We start from the raw sequence: 5,949 nt of genomic DNA, 5'->3' as shown, positions 1-5,949 counted from the left end.
TCCCACCCCTCTGGGTGAAAAAGATTTTTCTCACATCCCCTGCTCCATACCTGAAATCTATGCCCCCTGGTTATTAACCCCTGGACTGAGAGGGAAAGGTTCTTCCTAGCTACCCTATCTATACCCCTCATAATTTTGTATGCCTCGATGAAGTCCCCCCTCTGGCTTTTCTACTCTAAGGAAAACAACCCCAGCCTATCTTCATTGCTGAAACGCTCCAGTCCAGCAATATCCTTGTGAATCTTCTTTGCACCCTCCCAAGTGCAATCACATCCTTCCTAAAGTGTGCCAACCAGAACTGCACACAGTACTCTAGTTGTGGCCTATCGAGCATTTTATGCAGATCTATCATAACCTCCCTCCTCTTATAATCTATGCCTTGGCCAATAAAAGCAAGAATCCCATATGCCTGCTATCTCCATATCCTGCTGCCTTCAGGCATCTTTGGACATGCACCCCAAGGACCCTCTGGGGTCCTCTCTATTTCCTAATGTCCTACTGTTCATTGTATATTCCCTGACCTTGTTGGTCCTCCTAAAATGCATTAGTTTACAATTTTCAGGGTTAAATTTCATTCTGCCCATCTGACCAGCCTGTCTATATCATCCTGTATTCGAAGACATTCCTCCTCGCAATTCACCACATTACCAATTTTTGTATAATCTGTGAATTTACTGATCATACCCCCCACATTCATATCGAGATCATCAATGTATATTACAAAAAGCAAGAGACCCAAACACCGATCCCTGTGGAACACCACTGGACACAGGTTTCCAGTCACAAAAATAATCATCAACCTCTATCTCCTGCCACTGAGTCAATTTTGGATCCAATTTGCCAAATTGCCCTTAAATTATTTTAAAATATTTTTATTAATAGCATTTTACATATACACATGAAAATATCAGAAGACCAAACATCAACATGAACAGAACATGAACAGAAACCACATGCCCCCAACATTCCCCAATACCAACACCCCAACCCACCTTCCTAATTTTTCCCCCTTATTCCCCACCCTGCTGACCCCTCAATTCCCCTTGAAGAAATCAATGAACGGTTTCCACCTCCGGGTGAAACCTCCTCTGACCTCCGCAAGGCGAACTTGATCTTCTCTAACCGGAGGAATTCTGCCAGGTCACTCATGCCTTCGGAGACTCCAATTCCTGCCAGGATATCAGGAGGCAAACGTCAATACGCCGGCCTCTCCCCACCTGGACTCCCGGATCTTCCGACGGATCTTCCGACAGACCGAATATCACGCCTGAGAACCCCCACCAGAACCCCCTCAAACTCAGACACGGCCAGAACATTTGGACGTAATTTAAGGCCCCCCCCCCCCCCCCCCCCCCCCCCCCCCCCCCCCCCCCCCCCCCACTCTCCCCATGCGCATCGCCCACACCTATCCTCTACCCCTGCAAAGGACTGGCTTATCCTCGTTCCGTCATGTGGGCCCTATGCGCCCCTTAAATTGGATGAAGCTTAACTTTGCACACGACAAAGATACGTTCACCCTCCATAATCAGTATGACCGTCAATACCGACCCCCTGGATCGGCCCCAGCTCAATGCCACTTTCATATTAATCAACAATGCCACCCCTCTCGTTTTCATGTCCAACCCTGAGTGGAACACCTGCCCCACCCATCCCTTCCTCAACCCCATCTGGTCCCCCAACTTCAGCTGCGTCTCCTGCAAAAATACAATGTCCACCTTCAAACTCCTCAAGTGCACAGAAACACATGAGCACTTATCCGGCCCATTCAGCCGTTGCACACTCCAAGCGACCAGCCAATCCGGAGGGGTGGGGGGGTTGCTCCCTGTCCCCCTCCCCTGCCAATCAGCTATATCCCTTTTAAAGCCAGACCCCCCCGGACCACGTCACGCACTCTTCCAGGCCCACCCCAAGATGTCCGCCGCCATCTCTCCCTTCTCAACAGTTTAGGTGGTTCCCATGAACATAAGGGCAAAGCCTCATTTGAAGAAGGGATCCTACAACTTAAGACACGGAAGAGCTGAACTGGACATTAATGAAAATCTGAATGCCAACAACACTGTTGTTTGAATTTGGGATGTGAAAAGGCAATGTAATTTGACAAGTTACCTTAAAAAAGAACAAGCAATCAAAATGTTACTGCCTGGAATCAAATGGAAATGTTTTAAATATGAAGATATTTTATTGGACGGCAAGATTTCTCCAGAGCTCATGATTGGGACAGGATTAAGTAATTGAGGGTGGGCGTTAAGGACAGGAAATCAAAACAGGAAATAGAATATTGGGTGCAATTCAATAGAACCCAGTCCAAAGATGTGCGGGTTAGGTGGATTGGCCATGCTAAAATTGCCTGTAGTGTCCTAATAAAAGTAAGGTTAGGGGGGGGGGGGTTTGTTGGGTTACGGGTATAGGGTGGATACGTGGGTTTGAGTAGGGTGATCATGGCTCGGCACAACATTGAGGGCTGAAGGGCCTGTTCTGTGCTGTACTGTTCTATGTTCTAATATTTCAATCTGGCATTAATATGAAGGGGAAAGTCTAGAAGAGGCTAGTAAATTGATAAACATTCTCTTGGTAATGCTTGTGTCCTTGTCTATGCTTTTACTTAAGAGAACAAAATTTTGATACTCTGGACACCACTCAAGGCATCTAGACCCTACGTGGAGCGATAAGCAACAACTTTGAGATTTTTTGATGAGATCACAAAAGGTTCAAGAATGTGTGGTGTGATATTTGGGGCACTGCGTAAGTGTGCAGATGAGTTACATATGAAGTAACTAATAGGCAAGAAAATAGATCCTTTCAAGGGTTTGAAACTCCTTGCCATTATGCATTGAACATCAGGGTCGGGATTCTCCCCTACCCGGCGGGGCGGGGGGTCCCGGCGTGTTGGAGTGGCGTGAACCACTCCGGCTTCGGGCAGCCCCAAAGGTGCGGAGACTGCACCTTTAGGGGCCAAGCCCTCACATTGAGGGGCTAGGCCCGTGCCGGAGTGGTTCCTGCTCCGCCGGCTGGCGTGAATGGCCTTTGGCGCCTCGCCAGCCAGGGCCGAAAGGACTTTGCTGGCCGGCATAAGTCCGCACATGTTCCGGAGCTTCAGCGGCTGCTGACGTCATCCGGGCGCATGCGCAGGGGAGGGGGTCTCCCGGGGGGTGCCCCCACGACACAGGCCTGCCCGCCGATCGGTGGGCCCCGATCGCGGGCCAGGCCACCGTGGGGGCATCCCCCGGGGTCAGATCACCCCGTGCCCTCCCCCCCCCCAGGAACCCGGCGCCCGCCCGGCCAGTCCCACCGGTCAGGTAGGTGTTTTGATTCCCACCGGCGGGAGAGGCTTGTCAGCGGTGGGACTTTGGCCCGTCGCGGGCCGGAGAATCGCTGCGGGGGGCCCGCCAACCAGCGCGGTGCGATTCCCGCCCCTGCCGAATCTCGGGTGGCGGAGAATTCGGGACACGGCGGGGACGGGATTGATGCCGGCCCCGGGCGATTCTCCGACCCGGCGAGGGGGTCGGAGAATCCCGCCCCAGATTCCTGCAAGCACACTATTTGACAAACAACATGGCAAGAAATGGGGCCAATAGAGTGAAACAACACAATTAAATGATCAAGGCACTGACACATACCCCACAGAGAAACTGACTTCAAAATAATTTGGATTGAATCAAACACAATGATACCTGTCAAAATGAGCACAATTGAAGGGACTGGGTATATTCGGATAGGAACAATTAAGAGCCTGGTAGCAAGTAAACCTGGCGAGGAGTATCCATAAGATGGATACAGATGATTGGAGATCATTTTAAGTCTATGCATGAATAATAATGAGATAAGGGGTTAAAAAGTAAGATACTACCCTGTGAAAACTGGAACCTTAAAATATGTGACTCAAGTTGAAATGACATCCACATAGGAAGCAAAGAATGAAATTAATAAATTAGCCCAAGACTTACCAGTGAGTGTTCGTTCAGACATTGAGAATTTAAGATTCGGGACTATTCCCCAACATTTATTGGTCTCCCTGTATTAATTAAATTTTCTTAACTTCCACCGAGATGGACATGAAATGGTTATCATTCGGCCAGGTGGGGACAGAGAAAGGGCGCTGAGTTTACTGTGCCAGGTCTAAAGGACCCATAAAGGAGGGCGTGACATATGTAAGCACTGCAGACTGCTCCCTAGAATCGACAACATGCTGGTGGTCCAACACGTCATGCACAGATTGCTCAAGATTATGTCAGGCGCTCCAAAGAACAGATCCATAATGGACAATTACAGGTGAGCCTAGCTGCCCAGACCCACTAGACTGAAAAAATTAACCAAAGCACCTCCTAAGATTATGCCTCTCGAAATATCCCGTCTTCTCTAATAAGCGAGCTTCCTATATTTAAAGGATTGTAACAGTATATTGACTTGTCCCATTCCAGTGTGAAGGCTGTTCTTAAACAAAGGGACGATCAGAGGCAACTTCTGAATGTGTTCCTCTGTGCTTGCTTTTATTGATTCATTCTCTTTTAATTTTTAGAAGAATCAAAGGGGGGGGGGGGGGAATGGGGAAATATTGAAACTCAATCTGAAATATTGAAACTGTGGGAAAATATACTGCAGCATCTCTGGCGAGATGACTGGGGAGTTGTTTGCCAGAAGTGATTGCGAAAAATCAATCCAGATTTGTCAAGGGCAGACAGCTGATGGCAAACATCAGACACCTGTTAAATGTGGTTATGTCTCCACCAGGTGAGTAGATACCAAAGGTGATCATCTCCTTGGATGCAGAGAAAGCCTTCGACCGGGTGGAGTGGAAGTATCTTGTTGCGGTACTAGAACGGTTTGGGCCAATGTTCAGCTCAGGGGAAAGTGCAGAGCATAAAATTTAATTTCCTCTTCATGTTTACATCACTCCCAATCTTCATCCCCAAATCCTTCTTCACGAATGTAGACAAACTAATCTCAGTCTTCGTGTGGGCGGGAAAGAACACCAGAAAGTACACCACAAAACCATCCTACAGAGAGGGCGAGGTCGGGGGGCTTAGCACTGCTGAACCTCCTGTTCTATTACTGGGCAGCAAATGTAGAAAGGGTGCGGGATTGGCTAGAGGAGCCAGAATGGGTGCAGATGGAAGACATCTCCTGTATTGGGACTTCCCTGCAGGCACTGGTCACCTCCCCACTCCCATTTCCCCCCGGCCAAGTACTCAACAAGCCAGATAGTGGTAGCCACACTAAGAACCTGGAACCAGCTTTAAGCTAAAAGACACATCCGTCTCAGCCCCTATCTGCAAAAACTACAGGTTCATCCTGGCCAAAATGGACGCCGCGTATAAAACCTGGAGAAGGATGGAAGGGGTATTGAACATCAAGGACTTGTATGTAGACGGCAGAGTGGCAACCCTGGGGAAACTAATGGAGAAGCTCCAGCTCCCAAACGAGAATGAGCTCCAGTACCTTCGGATTTGGGACTGCCTCCGCAAGGAGGTCCCATCGTTCATCCAGTTACCGAGATACGCCTTGCTAGCCACATTGTTATCTGGACGAATTAGGGGAAGGAAAGTGCGCAGACATATATGGATGATTGCTGGACTAAACAAGAGGTGGGAGGAAGAACGAGGCATCGAGATGGCGGGGGAGGAGGGGACTCTGGAGTGAGATCTTGCACAGGCTGAGCCTGATGCAGTTGAAGATGGTGCACAGGGCACAGCTGACCAGGATGCACATGAGCAGGTTCTTCCCAGATATGAAAGACAGATGTGAGCGATTTCAGTGGGGTCTGGTCAACCTCTCTCAAATATTCTGGTCCTGTTCAAGACTGATCGGATTCTAGACCACTTTTTTCGAGGCCATGTCCGAGGTTGTGGGTGTTGGTATGCCCATTACTGCCGGTCTCCGGGGTGTCAGAACAGCCAGAACGCTTTCGGGGGCAAGGGGCCGACGCCCTGGCCTTCACCTCCCTGATAATTC

Source organism: Scyliorhinus canicula, chromosome 10, assembly GCF_902713615.1.
Source record: "Scyliorhinus canicula chromosome 10, sScyCan1.1, whole genome shotgun sequence".
NCBI classification, from domain to species: Eukaryota; Metazoa; Chordata; class Chondrichthyes; order Carcharhiniformes; family Scyliorhinidae; genus Scyliorhinus; species Scyliorhinus canicula.
The sequence above is the reverse complement of the archived record's forward strand: the minus strand, read 5'-3'. Positions refer to the sequence as shown.